At 33.9% G+C, this 18,829-nt stretch overlaps 1 protein-coding gene across 1 annotated transcript in view; it reads right to left on the reverse strand.

The window, feature by feature from the left end:
- LOC118186383 (seizure 6-like protein) overlaps window positions 1-18,829 on the reverse strand; it is a 55,203-nt gene that overhangs the window by 11,099 nt on the left and 25,275 nt on the right. The gene's annotated exons all lie outside the window — the stretch shown is intronic.

Here is an 18,829-nt window from a genome sequence, read left to right on the forward strand (position 1 = left end):
ATTACAACACGAAAGCACACGTTAAGAATACCATAAAAATACATACCGTCAGTTTCTCAGATGTGCAGGATTTAACGGTTTTAAGAAAACGATGTAAATAAATTAGAAAAGCAAATTAAATTTACCTAGAAACAACTCCAAAATGATAAAATCTGAGATTTAAAGATTGAGCCAAGACCTATTGAAACATTAATATATAGTCTATCAAGTACTGAACTAGTCAAGCTCATATGTCAAATGTCAGAGAGAAATACCAGTATTTAGGTATAAAAGATATAAATAACCGATCTTTAAACAACGATAACTGGAATTTGTAGTTCACAAAAGAGTCTGGTTAATTCATTGGCTAAATCATCTCTTGCAGTCTTAAGATATTGACGGTGTTAAGTCTGAAAATATGACGGATTTATACTTTATTAGCCTCTAATTAACTCTTAAATTAAAATCTCTGATTTCTTGTTTGTTTTTCATGCTTTTATTTATAATTTATTCTGTAGTCTACAAGGCGAAGAAAGCAGTGTAAATGATGCTTTATGAGGAATTCAGGACATTCGTATGTTTTAGTAAGTTAAGTTTTAATAAGTTGTTCAGTAAATATTTAATATTAAACGACATAAGTTGCATAAAGGTTTATATTTCGAAGCATTTGCTATGTAATCGAAAACGGAAAGAAAGATTTCTCTGTCCTACTTTTATCATTAAAAGCAGCTGTACAATTTAACAACGCAGTATCACTTTCAACAGAGCATAAAAAATCAAGATTACATTACTACATGAAAAACTTTCTAATAAGAACTTGTGAATGTGAAGTGATGAATTTTCTGCGATAAAAGAGGTACATTGAATTAAGCAGTAATAATAAGTAGCATTCAGAAAAGATTGAAACTATGGGTAGATTACATTAAAATACCTTACGTTATTTTTTCAAAAATTAGACGTTTTTGAATAACGATTACTAAAGACCTTGAGTAATTTTTTCCTAAAATTATGACTATCCAGCTACAAGGAACAAGATATAACAATATTATTCCAGAACTTAGTCCTAATTAAACCTCACGTCTCATATCTATACTAAATAAAAATTAGACGGAGTTAGTTGTAAATTAACAGTGACAGGTGTTCTTAAACAGAATACATGTCAGATACAAGTTTTTAAATAAGACGGAAATAATTTAAATAATGGGGTTTAACTGCAACCTGAAGTAAAGTATTATTTTGTAAGCTAATAGGCAACTACTTGTGTTAAGTTCGTTACTTTCTGCAGATGGAATTTAATTCTTGTACATCAGCAGAGAAAGTGCGTGGGTTAAATCTTCCTCACATTAATTTATTATATTTGAATAACCATCATATCAATTTTTATAAGAAAAATTTCATAAAGTTGAAAGTAATTACTAGCTCTACCTATTTAACAAAATTTGCAATTAGTTGGTTAGCTTTTGATCCGTAATGAGAGAGAGGTATCACCTTTACAAAAAGCGATCCATTCATAACGGGGCTTCTTCATAAAGGTTTCAGCATTTATATGCAAATCGTCACTGCTGGACAAGATGTAAACTTTCACAAGACCCTTTTAAAGACCAGATTTTAAACATGAAGTAAGCAACCTTCATAATGGTGCTCCCTCTTTTATGCCGAAGTACCGCTTATACAAGTAATTGGTTTTAGTTTTCCACTTTAATTTAATAAAGCAAATGAAAATTAAGCTTGCATAGCGGTGCCAAAAGATAAAGGTTTCCGCACTCTCCCACATTCAGCTGCTTTCTTCACGCTCAAAACCGATCTTTATAAGGGTGCGGGTACATTTATGCAGGAGCAACCTTGTGAAGGTTTACATCTTGTATAACACAGACTTTCTTGCATAAAGGTGCTGGCGCGTTTATGAAGGAGCACCATTATAAAAGCTTTCCTACAGTATGTAACTAAGCAAGCATATATAAACGAACAATAAATTACTCACTGGTGCTTAACAGTATTTAAATTACACCAAATTAAAAAAAACTACACTTTAAATCTTTCGCAGTTTGTAGTTACAAACATAAGTACAATCTAGACTATAAGAGAAACACGCTAATGTGACAATCAAAATCGTAAAAAACAACCTTATATTTAGCGTAGGTATAATGAAACACTCAATCGATTTCGAGGGCAGCTAAAGGTCCCTCCTCATCAGGAGAAAGAAATACATAGAAAGAAGAAAATAGGAGAAGGAGTCACAGAAACACGTAGTGCTTATCAGCACTGCACGTGGTTATAACTAGATTTTTAATCAGAGTTGCACTGGCCGCCTACTTTTACTGAGCCAGGCTGTCTGATCAAGCATAAAGAAATATTAGCGAAGTTAAAATAGGGAGCGAGGGGCAAATGCACATTACGCTCAAAATCTGAACTTCAAATAATGGAAAGCAACCACTGAACGGATTTTTATACCCTCTGGTAGTACCAAGCGCGAGGAGGTAACGTCATCTATCGGCAAAAATAATTGAATTAAGATAGTAGAAAATGAATTAAGATATTAGAATTGAATTAAGATAGTAGACCTTTAGCTGCCCTCGAAATCGATTGAGTGTTTCATTATACCTACGCTAAATATAAGGTTGTTTTTTACGATTTTGATAAGTACAATCTGTCTGTAGCTATATATACTACAAACAGTCTTTACAGCTCTCTTATGAAAGGGTAATCAGCTGCCTGATTCTCCCAACTCTGATGATACAGAAGTTAACTTATACCCTCAATTATCAAAACTGCTGGTAATTCTGATATAGATACCTGTTCACTTCCAACTTTAACTAGGCAAATTCCGAAGTAATTGCTCAGAACGGTAATCTTTCAGTAACTTACTCGTAGCTCAAAATTGCTATACCTCCACATGTTTCCTGTTACCCTCGATTAATTTACTTTCTTACAAAAATTAGGAATGTGATTCAGAAAAAACGAGAAAAGGGAAAAGGCCATGGAGTTAATTAAGTTAGATATTGTTACGTTTTTTTCTCTGTCACCACGTTACGTACGTGGTTCGTGTGGATTTGGAGTGAATAACGACGACACTTGATGGAGTATCGAAATACACTTTATTTGCCAGTATTGTCAGGACAGCTCGAAAACACGTTTTACAGTCGTCGATGAACTACTATAAACACGCTGACACGATCAGCGACACAGCCTTCAGGTTATCAGGCTATCACGGTGGAGACAGCTTTACTGCAAAGCACCAGAGTAGCTCCCAACTCTGCTCGGTCGTTCTCGGAACTCCACGTACTCTCGAGACTCTCCACGCTACAACTCGCGTTGCACTCGAAGACACACAGAGTACGGCTCCCGACTCTTCGGTTCAGTCGTTCCCGGAGCACAACACGCTCTCTCGATGATGCACTAACCGCGATACACTAAGAGACTCCTTCGGTGAACTCGACAACCCACTCGGCACTCGCTGCCCGGCTGGCAACTCGGGGGAGGGAGGATCGACTCCGCAGGGATTGACTCGCTAGACGAGACTCCAACTCGATATTGACTAACTCTCCGCGTACCAGCAGGGTTTATATAGCTTTTGGCTGGTGTTCGAGAACATTCTGGGCTAAAACGGTAAGAATTCGTTCCAGAATGTTTTCCAACCGTCCGTGGAATATCGCCAAACGGGCGATTTCTCGCCAAATGTGGCAACCCTGCCTTCCCTTGCTATTTTATGGCAACCCTAAACCTGCTTTGCGGGATAGCTATCCCACCACGCCTGTGCATTTCATAACAATATTTCATCTTTAATACTAAGTCAGGCGATTCTTTTTTTAAATTAACTCTTTACACTGATTTAAAATAATTCTACTTTACGATGTGCTGAGTTACCAGTGTTAAATTTTACGTTATGAAACTATAACGAATGCCCAATTTTTTGTTTCAGCTAACTCTTTAAGGGAGCTGAGAGTTGACACTGCTTCAGAAATGTATTGTTTTTAAGTACAGTTGCAATACCAATATTTTAAAGGAAAAGACCTTTTGAAGTCTAAAACATTTAATGGTATTATAACACTTAGCATGTATGACAGTAGTTACCACTTGAACTTACGTGTTTTAGAAATAAAAACAGTTATCTATTTTAGAAGTGTTCTGAAATTTATTACAAATTAAATCCTTTTTTATTATCTCAGCAACGTTATTTATTGTGCCCAGTCTGTACATTATATGAAGACTACTAGGAACAAGAAAGCAAATTTTAAGAACCAAAAATTGTAAAATTAGCATGAATACAAGGGGAATTTCAGTATAAAAAGTAACAAAACTCACTTTAGCTTCAATATTTGCGCATCAAGTTACCTTTAGCTTCAATATTTGAGCATCAAGTTACTTAAAATTTAAATTTCAAACAGTCGCATTTACATTATTTTTTCTTTTTAAAACATCTTTCTGTTAATAACGGAATCAATGGTATTTATACTTCAGTACTTCCTTTCACTCTTTTGTACCAAGCTAAGCTTTTGAACTAAGTTTTTGTACTAATATAAGAAATCATCTACACATATGTTGAAGAACGTTATCTTGAAGAACTCATAAAATTTGCACAGAAAAACTGAAATCAATAGAAATATGAGAATTTTAATTATCTTCATAGAAAACCGCAAAATAGAGAAAATGGATTTCTACCAAATCATACCTTACCGGAAAAGAAAATAATGAAAGATTTCGTGTGAAATATTTTATTAAATGCCCCATTCATTAAAAACTATACTACTCACTCACATTATAAAAAATCTCTATTCTTTTTATTGAGCCTACCCGCAAAAACTGGCATTTAATATTCTAGAAATAAAACGTTAAGAGAAATAGAGAAAGGAATATCATCGTCAATTTAACTGCAACATTTTACGACACTGTACAACATGAATAAATTTCAGGAATAATATTATACGCACTCTCAACATGTCATCAATAAAACTTGTCAAACTTGCCGCATAGAGACCCTAAAGCACTGATAATCTGGGGCCTCTAAGATAATGCGTCTTAACTTCGCTGTAACGGAATAGCGTCCATATAAGTACTTCTATGCAAGCTTATAAGTGCTATTATGGAATTAATCTTTAAAGCTGCTTTTGTTTTTATTTTCCACTATACTAAATCGCATCTCTCAATCTGCAAATTAATTTAATAAACTGGGTGTCCCAATAAAAGTACACTCAATACAAGCCGAAAAGCATGGAAAATGAATTTAATTTGATTTTGTTTGTTTGTTTAGCTATGGCGAAGCACGCGAGGGCTAGCTACTTAATGGAAAGCGATGCCTTCGTAAAGGACTGAGGGAAACTGGCTCGTATCTGGGTTTCATATGGGGAAAACCATGAAAACGCTTATGATATCAACCAGTTCCCAAGGATTCAGTTTGCTTTGTGTTGACATTGTTAGAAACAGTTTTTTTTTCGGTTGTTTTTGTAAATTTTTTAGCAGTTACACTGTAGAAAATCTTAAGGACTTCACGACCTGTTATTTCGCATGTAAAAGCAAATTAGCGAAAACGATTTATAGCATTTAAAGGTGGAATTTCTATTGAAGTACAAAGGCCTTTTCGTAGAGTCATTAAGCAAAGAATATTGCTTTTAAAATTTGTCAAGACGGAATTTCAAGCTTATATTAACGTTACACCGCCAACAAAGGAATCTTATATGCAAGCTTGACATCAAATTTATGCTAAAAAGGTCTACCCTGTGTTTATAGGTGGGAGACGGCCAGTTCCAGCACCTTTTACTATGAGATTGCACGTTTCAAAATTCAGTACATGAATACATTTATGTTACATTTAAGCTAATGAAAGTAATGTTGCACCGAAATTCGATCTCGATATACTTTTATTTGGGACACCTTGTATACATAAAAAAGAGGTGAACTGTAAAGATATACCAACTGTACCTGATCTAAACTGGGTTACTAAGCCACTAATAAGGTACCTTTCTTGGTTATGGCATGAAGAACCAGATGGGTTATGTAAGTGAATAATTAACCGTTTTGGTAAAAGGTTTAGATTTACTTGTCATATGGTAAACTTTAAGGAAAATGATCTAGCAAATTTTCTACTCAAGCTTTAGAGAGCTGTAAGACTTTTTATACATAAATACCAGTTGTTAAGATGACTGTCTTTAAGACAATGCATACGCAAGCGCAAAATTTTAAGATTTTTTAAATATAAAGGTAAGTATAAGGTTATAAGTCACCCATATATGCTCATTAGTTAGACGTTTACATAGATACACGTTATTCTATGCGCTTTACAAACTTTTTCTTTTCTTTTTCTTTTTTTAATAGTTAACTACATGGCGTAGTTTATTACCGAGCTTTATTAATCCCTGATTACTAGGTATATAATACATATAACACTGCGAATGGATTTGCAGAAACTGCAGTCTACTTTTTACAAACTTATGTTTTAATAGAGAGTAGAACTTGCAATGAGGTTAACGAAAGCAATAACCTTAGCATTACTCTCGCCGCTTTTAAAGGAATGGCGCGAACGTATTTCCAGGAAAAATGGCCTACATACCTATGCGTGACAGGCATAATTACCTGTTTTCCACACTCCTTTTCCAGCCATTTGAACTTCCCGAAGCGAATGAAAAAAACTGTAACCTCGGCAGATGTTTCTCAATCAATGAAATTGTATCATCTCAATTTTCCGATAACCGATCTCAAGCTCATTTCGCACGCCATCTCTGCCAAATGAAAAATAGCTAATTTCGAACCTGAAGAAAAATGAATTAAAAATATATATATCTGAAAGCAATAGATTTTTTTAATAGCAAGTCGCTTAACAAATTGTACATGTAGAACCACAATTTACGTAGGAAGGCCGTTTTCTTTTTCCATACTTCTATTTAATATATCTTGATGTAAATTCCTGTAATATTTGTAGTCACTTGTAAAAAGTATTTCTTTTTTATCGGAACTTTCAAAGTATTGCATGTATTCTAACTCCGTAAAAAAAGCAGAATTTTAAATCAATTGTCTTCAACTGAACATGATTCGCATTCACATTACGCTTGAGAAAAACCATGAAAACCAAATATGCAGCCATCCCGTTCACCTGACATCGAACCAAAGTTGAACTCCCAGTATTCAGCGGGTTTAACCATTCGGGCACTGTTAAAGCCTGGTTTTAGTTAAGAAGGTTAGATATGAAATCATAAAAGGGTTTTATTACACATGCAATAAATAATTTCGAAGAAAATGTTTCTTGAATAATTAATAACATAAGATTATTAGAGTTAAGAAGGACTGTAGTATTTGTTCACAGCAAATCCTATTCGGTTTCCATTTGCGGGCAAGGATGCCTTCGTGGAAAATTTTCTAAGGAAAATCTGTCCATATTTATTATATTACACTTCAGAAAAACTGTGAAAACCTCTTTCAATTGCCAGCAGTAGAGCCTGAAGCAAACTACTAGTATTTAATGGATTCAGCCGAATTTAGTAAGAATAAAAGAAACGCCTTTTATCAGTAAAAAAAATTTTCTCTCTACACTTTACTACTGCAGTTATTTTTGCTATGAAGATACCCATGTTTTATAACATATTTAGCCACGTTAAACAGCTGCCATGAATTTTCAAGCTAATCTCACTTTTTTTTTTTTTTTTTTTTTTGTTTTTACGAAAACATATCACAGCATTATAATTTTATTATCCTTTCTGTTCATGGAGATATATTAAATATAATACGGCAACTTTAGCAACTTTTAACAACTTTAACTTGTACAAAGCAATAAAATAGCTCTAACTGAAGGAAGGCACTCATTATTTATTTATTATTGTTAATATTTTTTTAAGGTGAAGAAAGGAAAAAACAAAAATATAATAATAAATAATCTTATTATGCTCTTAGAAAGAGCAGCTGATGCTTCTGCACTTGTTAATTTCAGCACGTAGCACGAACCCATCTGGAATGGTAACTGCTACAACAGCCAGCTGCTCTTCAATGAGATCTAAAGTGCATTAGCGTAAGGTAAGTAATGAAGAGCCCCCCCTACCCGAAAACTAGCAGCAGCAGCGGAATCTAAAGCAGCGAAGAAAACGTGAAGGTACGTAAATTAATTAGGTAAATAATAACAGCAATAATAAAATCAGACGCCATCTAAAATTCAGTAAGAGAAAAGTCGCCAGTTCACTTCTTCAGAGGCACGCGCAAGGTTTCGAAATACAACTGAAGAATTGGGAGAGGGGGAAGAGGGTTGCTCTGAGGAAATTCTAAAGGAAGCGTGATATAATTGCTCAGACAGGCAAAAGATGACAGAGGTAAAAATAAAAACCTAATACAATGAATTTCTGTATTGACCTAGCTGTCTCCGTTTTTTAAAATTCCGCGTGAAATTTGCATATAAAGCTATTTTTCTGCACAAAAATTTGCGTTAAATTCTGAATATTGCAGACACGTGTCTGTAAACTTTGCAAAACGTTTGACTTAAAAGCTTAACGAAAGTACATGAAAATGTATTAAAACGTAAGTCTAATTTAGGGAACTCCTGAATCATATTGATAATCATAAAACCACTACAGTTTTTCCTGAATTATACAAATAATATGCAAACTCACTGCCAGTTAGACAATAATAAGCAAAGCAGCAACAATTTTCTTACTCACCCTCTATAATCTATCAACTAAGGCATTGCAAGTGCATCGCTAATAAGCAAAGGCACTCAAATTTGCATTAATTTCTAACGAGCACTGCAGGGGGGGAATGGGATAGTTTTATATCTCCCCATTTTTTCGATATTTCGATTCTACGACTCAAATTATGACAAAATATTAAATTTTGTAAAATTTGGTGTGAAATTTACAGAGAAATTCAAAAATTTATTTTGGCGCAATTTTTTGTATCCCAGTTTGCGCTAAGAATTGATATTGATTGAATTACTTTCAGTTGCCTTCTTAATTTATAGCAACCTATTTTCCTTCCCTTTTTTTCATTGTAAACGAGCGGGGAAAAAAGTCATCGTTCATTATTTCAAATAATTTTTTACAAAGTGCGTAAACCACATTTGGCGTTATTACTGCTTATAACAAATATGCTGTATTTCAAAACGCGCCAATGTGTAAATTCACGTATATCCTAGGAAATTTTGAATAAAAAACTAATTTTTTGCAGGTATGCTTAGAAATACATCTACTTTAAGATAAAAGTTTTATAATTCAAAATTTTTTCGAAATTTTTTTTAAAGTTATTTTAAAATACAAATTAAAAAAATTAATCACGAAAAAATTGGCGAATTTTATTTGGAATGAACCTTAATTTCGAACTCTGGAAGAAGGAATCGAGTAATTTTAATAAAAAAACGCGAAATTAGTAAATATATATCAAATTTAATTAAAATTGATGAGCTTAAATTTTGAGAGCTAATTTTTTAAAAACTACTCGAGCTATTTTTACAAAATTTGGAAGTTTGGCATAATTTGAGCCGTAGAGTATGCAAAAAAATGGCATGTCATTTCAGAAAAGTCCGATTTTGTGTCAAAATACCTATATTAGAACAGAGCTATATATAAATCAAACACATATCCTAAGTAGCGCTTTCGAGACATGAAAAAAACAAGTTCAATTTCGTCAACTGGCCCAGTAGAACGGGAGATATAGAGCTGTCCCATTTTTCTTTGAGCAGTGTACCTTTGCTTACATATGTATTAACTTTATATTTTATATCATTAGCATTTATATTGATATCAAGTACAAATATTTTCTATTTCCACTCCAAAATTCTAAGTATAAGCCATATTCGAAAATTAAAAATAAAAGAGTAAGCCCATTCTTCTTTAAAGTTGAGTTATTCTTTACTTCGAAAAGAACGGCACACTAAGTAAAACTAACGATAAGAAAACGTTGAAGGCGATAATGGGGTTGAAATGCTTGGAAAAGCTTCTCTTAAAATAAAATCTATGCTCATCAACGTTGTGTTTTCTTACACTCAGTCATTCTACAATGCTTTTTGAAAACTTTTTATGATTAACAGTATCAATGCAGAAGTATTCTAATTGAGAAAGACTTACTGCTATGATTGCTAAGATTTATACATCACGTGCCATGTCCATTTCTAGTTCGGTATGGCTAAGATTGTATAGACGTACATTTGGGTTTAAGAAAAAGTTTGGGGAGTTGACAAGATTTTCAATAAATGAGATTTAATTTAGTCATTTGGACGGACGTTAGTAGCTGATCATAATTAGTCAGTCCAATCGCATCGGAATAGGGCGCTTTGAGACTTGCACAAATTATTGGTTATTTTTGCTCTTGTAAAGAAGTTGTTAACGTGCAAGCAGTAGAAGAGTTTTAGCGTATAATTATTTTTAATTTGTAACCGGCAGGATTGTGGTCAATTATAAATGTTTCATTCATAATTAACCTCTATGTTTATTGAATCGGTTTAAGACCCACGAAGGTACTCTGGGCGTTCGAATCAAAACTAGTGGAGACTATCTATCGTAGCAGCAGACTTTAAATGACAGAATTAAGGGTTAGATCCCAGTGCAATATGAGAATTACAGAATAAACACACATACCATAAGATTAACATAAAAATGAAGATCAAAGATTATTTTGATTGTATCCGAGCAGAGATTATTTTACATATGAAGAGAACAGCAGGGAACTGATAACTTAATTGCAATTAGTCGTCAAAACTTCAGGCTACAAAGTATAAACTTAGCAAAAGAGTTTCTAGAGCTTCATAAAAATTGTTATTACATCTATATCTCCAAGCACTGCTATTATGGCACTAGTTTTATCGTTGGAACAAATGGAGATTTCATGAAATTGTTCTGATGCTAACAATTTCGCGGTCGGGGATTTACATTAATACATTTCGGGAAGGGGTATAATAGAAATGAAGCATTAACACAAATAAAAGTAACGGTAACTAAATAAAAATAACTTTATATCGTTTTAATGAAATTCACATTTGTAAACCAATTAAAGATTATCCTTTAACTGGACATTATTTTTATACATTTATACGGTATATACACAGATTTGTTTCAGTAAGTAATACATTTTAAAAAAAGGATAGTTCGACAATGAAATTCTTTGTCGCTATTGGTAGGCAATAAATTGTGATTCAATCTAACTTCGTGAAACGACTTTTTCTCGTGTTCCGGAAGTCCAGCAAAACTGAGGGTAATTTAAAATTCGATCTTGTATTTTTAATTTGTAACAGGATTATTCTGCAGTGCATTTTTGGACAAATTCTAAAGGAAAGTCGCATAGAAGTCATTTAAGTAGAAATACAATCTAAAAATGTTATTAGAAATTAAAAAATATTAGTTAAAGGTTCGAAATTTTAGAAAAAGTCCTCTAAAATTTGCGAAAATAATTGCGGAAATACACGCCACGATAAATTTGTTGTACAATCACAGAGATTTAAATGCTTGATCTATGACATAATTCATTTAGAAATCAGCTCATTCCTTTAACTGATGCATTTCGGTGATTTTTAATTACTTCCATACTGGTTTCTCAACTTGTTTTGTTGGATGAAAGGAAGAATCAAATGATGCTCTCAAAAACAGCAGCTGATGTCTCTGCATTCTTTAATTCCAGCACATAACACGAATCCATCTGAAATGAAAATTGTTACAATGCCCACCTGCTATCTCCACTGAATTCAATGCGGGCTAAAGTAAAGGATAAAAAAAAAGTTGATGATAAACTAACAGAGGCGCATTCATATTTTTTTATATTCTCACCCAGAACACCTGCAGAAGGAAGGAAAAGCCTGAAATAGCACGATTTATGCTGACACCTAAAGCAACCTGAAGTGGGAAAAGCTGAAATGGGACATCGCGATTCATCTCTCCAGGTGAAGTAGCGGAAAGGAAAAAAAAAAAAAATTGTAAATTTAATGAAGTACGTAATATGTACTTTTGTCTTTGATAGTCCCTTTCCCCCCAAAAAAAAATAAAGAAAAAGAAAAAGTGTTGAAGTTGCCACAAGATAATCTGAATCGCAGCCATACACAATATAATACCATTTTTATATTAAAGTAATCTCATAACAGCAAAGCACCTGAAGCCAGTAAATCAAGTAATGTTTGAACACTTCTGCATAGCCCCGCAAAATTCCATACGCTAGCAGAATAATATTTGAAAAACCTGTTGATGCATTCAGTTTTGGGTATCTTCAGTTGTTTCCCAATTATTAAATAATATGAGCAATTTTTCGTTTGCATATCCGGGTGTTCAGCTGTAAGAAACTATGGTATTGCTCTGTGCATGATGGCGTGGTGTAGGTCTTAACATGTCCAGCTAACAAATGGATGATCCGAGATTCGAATCTCAGAGCAGGAGTAGCTGGTTTTCATGACGATTCTATATTTTGAGAAACTTCATGATCTTCACAACGGCACCCAAATTAAAATGTTGTAGATGATAATTGTCATCACCTGTATTTAGTCAAATGGATCTCGTACTTCTCCTCAGTCATACTTTAAGTTGGAAAGAATGTAAAAAATTATTGAACTCCCTCGTGTGTTCGTAGCGTAAGTGTTTAACACGTCCAGCTAGCAAATGGAAGATATGTGATTCGAATACCCAGTGAGGATTTTTAACACATTTATGAGCCTTTACACTGCAACTACAATGCAACATTCATTCCAAAAATACTAAAAGTCTCTACACAAGAACCACAATGCAACAATCTACAAATTCTCAAAACTTATGCATGCAGTAACAGACAACAGAGAATGTGAACACACTTTTTATATTTTTATTAAGGCTCAGCTACAGAAATTATTAGTTAAGAACAGTTTTTCGAGTTAAAATTTCGAAGTATATGACCAATAAGCAGGATGGAATGAAATTATAAAAAGAAAAAAAAATTTTAATAGGATTTTAACAATGAGTCAAGAATGTACGGCTTCAGTAGCAACAGCTTACCTCAAAGCACTTGTTATTCATATCATTATGATGTTACTGCCTTTCAGGACAGCAATATTCCGATTCATGGGGTAATGCCATTCTTTATTTCTTTCAATGATGTATAGGAAGAAAGGGGAAAGGATGTACAGGAAGAAGGAAGAAATAATTTGAACCATTCTGTAGAAATGGTATCTTTATGCTCAAGTATTCAGATTTGTTGCAGCTGGTCTCTTTTTGCAAGCAATATGCAAATTGGACTAGCCCACATGTTACAGAAGCCTAATTGTTACATTATCACAAATATAAGATGGTACAGTTACAGCATTCCTCGCATCCGCTGATTTAGTATTCGCGGTTTACTATGGCCTAAGGGTAAAAAAAAAAAATGAAAGTGGAATTTTCGTTTGGCTGGCGTCGGTCCGTTGGACCGACAGTATTAAAGTTAAAAAATAAATATAGTCTCAATGAAATGTGATCAAATTTAGTTTTAATGAAATGTACTGAAACATTCTAAACAAAAATACGGCTTAGCTCGCTGCCGGCTGATCGGAAAGGACAGCAAATTCGGCGCCGCGCTCAACGTGTTAAATACTTCTTTCTTTCTACCTAATTTGAATATCGCGCGAGCTGGAAATCTGCATTCTGGCAGGGAAGTGAAATAAGGCTTAGTAAGAAAGTCATTTAACTTAAAATAACGAGTTAAAAGGTTAAATGATACACTACATGGATCAATACTGGGCCACGGCTCGTTGGAAATAAATATGTTGGCGAAGGGTTGAGGCTATCCATAGTTAGACAGTATTAGTGTAAATTGCGGGAGGCAATTAAGATTATTAATGAATCTAATTTTTTTAATATGTATCTACTAAAACTCGGTACTGAATATCATTTTACAAGTATAAATTATACCTAATTAAATACAACTGTTTATTGTAAACTATTATGACTACAGATTTCGAATAATTATTTTCCAATACTCTTTCGATAATCAAGGGGCTTAGATATTATGGAATTCCAGATTTCCAAACATTTAAAATGTATAAGAAGTATTCATGTACTTATCGTATTACAACGAGTTATAAGTATGACTATAAGTGAATTTTATAACATAGCACATAAAGGCTGAAGTATTCTAATAAACTGTTTAATGAGAAACAACAATTACATTAAAAATATGAGAGTTCAATATCAATTTTACGGGCATCACAGGTCACATATATGTGACTAAAGTCTCGACGTTATCAAATCCAATAATTATATGAGGACGTTAATAAAAGAACGGCTATTTTTTAATGAAAATGTAGTTTTAAGCGTTGCATCTGTATGAAAGACAGAAGTGCCCAAAGATGTATTTGCTACCATTTAAACTCGAGCGATTTTTTCCCGGCACTCCAAAGTTCAGATTTGCCCTTTGTAATGTGTAATCTTAGACACGCAGTCAGTTAATTGCAAACAAAATTAATCACCAAAGGCTCAAACAATATGCGGCTACACCACATGCGTTGAATCTCATTCTAGGTTTTTTTAGTGGGCCCACCAGCGGCCGAGCGGTAAAGTCACTGAACACTGGTAGTTCGGTTCGAAGCTCGAATCCCGCGAACGGGCTGGCTTCATGGGCGTTTTCATGGTTTTTCTCATGTGCAACGTGTATATGAGCCAGTTTCCCTTAGAAAGTCCTCCACGAAGGCAACCCACTGTGCTTTGCCGTAATCTCAATAAACAAAACTAGTTCTTTTAGTTGAATAAATAGTTCCAACACTGAGCGCGCGAGTTGTTCTAGAAGTTATGCTCAAAGGATTTGAGTGCCTGCGATTATTACCTTCGAGGTTTTTATGCGAAAATATTCTACATACGAGTAATAACAACTTGGGGAAATTTAATACAGCTGCGGTGGAGTACGTCTCCGAAAAAACACTGGCTGGTGAACGGAAATATTCTACATACGATTAATAATAACTTGGGGAAATTTAATACAGCTGCGGTGGAGAATGTCTCCGAAAAAACACTAGCTGGTCCACTGAACCGATCTAGTCGAGTTTGCAATGGATGTTGAAAGGAAGCGCATCCCATACTGATCTGATTTAGTTTGTATTTTAATTTTTTTATTAAACCCCAAAGTTTTATAACATTTTTAACCCAGCATAATTTATAACTGCAATGTATAAAATAACTTTTTAAATGAATAACTATAATCCCCCCAAATGAACTTTTATAAGGAAGTTAGTGAGCTTAGTTTTTGAAATAAGATAATCGTCCTGAAGAATTCTCTCTCTTTCGAACTGCGAAATAGAATTTAGTGAGAAAAAAAAAAAAAAAAACAGATAAAGAGTTTCAATCCAGGCTCTATTATATTTCACAAGGAAAAGGCCAATTAGATTTAAATCTAGGAGAACGCTTAGCTGCAGATGGCGAAAAATTGACTTTTAAAAATCTAACAGTGACTTTTGACCTTTCGAAAGTCATCGGATGATGACATTAGATGAACTACCGATTCAGTTACTGAGTTTTGACTGCGTGCCTTTTTTTTATTAATCAACTTAAAATACGAGACGCACAAATATGGATATTTCACATCACAGTATAAGTAGAATTTATTTTCAATTATTGCCCTAATTTTGAAAATTGCTAGACTACCTCTGAATAGAAATTTTTTAGAGCTAGAAACAAAACAAATGAAACCTGATTTGAACATATAAAATGATATTTCCGCTATGAACTCCGCGTCTAAAAACCAACGAAAACATTTTTTTTGAATTCTCATTTGTTTTTTATTATTCTTATTCTGTAAACAATTTTCACCTAGAATCACCTAGGCGATTAATATTTATTTCTGAAGTTAGGCTTTTCATTCTTTCCCCAAGACTTTCTTCCTTCTCGGCATACTTTTTTTCACATCGCACTTTTAGCGAGTTTCTTTATTTCTTAAGATGCTGCGAATTTGTGTAAACGCTTTCAAGTACTGAATCGCCTAAAAATACAAAAAAAAGCATGCAACTTTAACACTGACACACAATAACGTGTCATACTAAAGAGTTAATACAAAAATAGCTCTTGTATGGCCTCCATCGCCAATGAAACGTGAACTTAAATATCTTAAATCAGCTTAGAAACTGGCTCAGTTTAAATTTAAATAATTTGCAGTTCGAATTCACTTATATTTACTTTGACAGCTGGAAATAAATTCACAGCGACACATAAAAGAATAATTGGATGATGTCTTTAGATCTCGGATGTCTGCTCCCTTTGTTAGCAGCTATCAAAATAACCTTATTTCTACTTGGAGTCGCGTTCTAAGGAAAAAATAACGTATACTAAATTTTCGAAACGTTGTAAAGGGCAAATCAATTCCAGCCAAATTTAAAAAACAAAAGTTAAGTTTATACGGTTTATAAAAATTCTATTTAAACTGATGTGCATAACCGTGCCCTGCTTCTACGACTTTCTAAAACTCAGTTAAAGGATTTGCAGATAAAATTAACAAAAAGATAGCCACTGCTATTTGCGAGAATTCCGTGCTACATAAGCATTTATACTGGTAAAAGCACAATTTACATCTCGCTTGACACACTCAGCTCCACAAATTGAATTTTTCTAGCTAATCTCTGCCTTGAACCGAAAAAAAAAAAAAAAAATAACTCAGTACTCTGTCAAGCAACTAGCAGGACCATGACTTTCAGGATAAACAGCTAACTGCTTGCTACCAAAGTATGCTCTGCAAAATATTGCTTTTATTCGCTATTTTAACTTAATTTGTATTCTGATGAATAGGATTGAATTTATAGGATTATAGCTCAATACGCTAGAGCTACCTTCTTAAAGGAATGGATACCTTCTTGGATTACTTTCTAAGATAAAAATGGATCACAGTTCAAGTTACCCACACGGGGAAAAACATGAAAACTCCCATGCAGTCATCCCGTTCGCCGCGATTTGCACCCGCCTCGAAATTAGTGTTTAACAGGTCTTATCCACTCAACCATGGCGAGAAGCATTATGTTAATGGTAAAACAGAAAGTAATGTAAAAATTAATGCAAAATAACTTGTTAACTAAGACAATCCTTATAGTTTTCGTAAAGCACATATCTCACCCTACACACCTGAGAGAGACAGGTCTGGGGTTGAATCAAATTTGAGGATACAGTATATTTTGAGATGGACAGAAATTTCTAAAGGACAAGATGACATTAAATAGTACGATAACTAGGGTTAGTTTAGATTTAATTACTACAGTACCTTCGCCAGGCAACATGCAACGAGTTTCGGAAAAGTTTTCTTTTCATTGTTCATTCTATTAAACTAGCTTTGAACACAATAAAATTACATCAGGAAACACTACGAAACGAATGAGATTAGTTTACCATTTACAGATGAATCTCAGTACAGTCTATAATGGGATTATTCATTATTCATACAGTTTTATAACAATCAGCTACATTCAAATCTTCCTAAAATTAGTGCCGGCTGTTTTAGCCTTCAGGTAGTAGTGTTACGTTTCGCTCTGAGGTGAAAAACCAAACAGAATATGGCAGGGAAACTGCAGAAGCAGAGGCTTGTAGGCACGTAACAGAGAAGTGATTCAATTTTCAAGTCTTCACAAACTTCTTCATCCTAACCTAAATGGCAAACTGATCCGGTTTGGTATCTGAGCAGAGCGTTTATCAAGTTGTTCATGTTGCCTGAAAAGGCTGGATTCCCTTTCGAAATGCAATTGTGCTCATTAGCCCCTCTCCATAGACCTAAGGAAGATTTTGCAATAAAATAAAATGGTACAGTATTTACGAAAATACCGTATCACAGCAATAATCCAAATCCTAACTTTCTCAGAATCAGGAAGTTCAAGTTGTTTCAAGTGGTAATAAACGAATGCGCTGCAATCTTCCTGGTTGATAATAATAGGCCTTATGGTTAACGCAGCACACCCAACACAGATTAAAACAAATATACAGTTAAAAATATCAAACCAAAATTCCCAATATTGTTCTATTGCCATTTATATTCTATCCTTTATGTTACCATGTTTTTCTCTATTCAAGTTTTCAAGTGGTCCGTTTTGGGATCAAAATGAAAGGTATATATGTTCTATAACGGGCTAATATATATTATTTACACAGAAAAGAACACCAGAACAATCAGCTAGTTCTTCATGTTCTCAAATATCAATGCTAGTTGTTCTGGTCTTTGTGGCTGAATATTATAGAGGCACATTTTTCCCTTTGGAGGTAAATCGTAAAAGTAAATGCCTTCCTTGGAGAAAGATGTAATGAATTGACTCCATTAAACACAAGCTCCACATGCTTTGAGGTAAGTGAACAAGCAAATACATCATCATATAGGAAGAAGGCATAAAATCTTCCAAATTCTGAACATCTATCACATGTGAAGGACGTTATTCTCGATTACATTGAAAGATGGTACAAACATATAATCCGAATTCATTGATGGCAAATCCGAATAGATTGCCATATGGTACTGCGTTTAACTTACTTTGTGGGAATTTTTGGATGTGTTTGGAAAACATTTGCCTACATTTATTCGTAATCAAAATCAAAATGTATTGTTTGCCTTATCCTCTCACAATACTCAAAAAACATTTTTTAAGGATAAATCATGGGTAGAAACACAGTTTTATTAGCATTTCGATCGTGAGTTTTTAGGATAAATTTATGAGAGAAACAGAATTTTATGTGTGAGCTAAATGGATGATTTTAGGAGTAAATTGATGGGGAGAACACAATTTTATGAAAAATTTAATTATTCAGACCAGAGAAAAATTCAAGCTAACCAACATTCATTGACAAAATCGACGTCAGGGTTTTCCTGATGATTATTCGTTATTCTGACAATAGTTCTTGAACTTTGGCAATGCCTTAATAACAGAGCGTTTGACGCCTAACGAGTTTTGGTTGTGTCCATAGAAATGGTGGTTGTGTCCTGAGTGGTTAAATAGAAATGA

The sequence above is a fragment of the Stegodyphus dumicola genome, chromosome X2, assembly GCF_044657685.1.
Source record: "Stegodyphus dumicola isolate Sdum_Otavi_A_Nest chromosome X2, ASM4465768v1".
NCBI lineage: Eukaryota > Metazoa > Arthropoda > Arachnida > Araneae > Eresidae > Stegodyphus > Stegodyphus dumicola.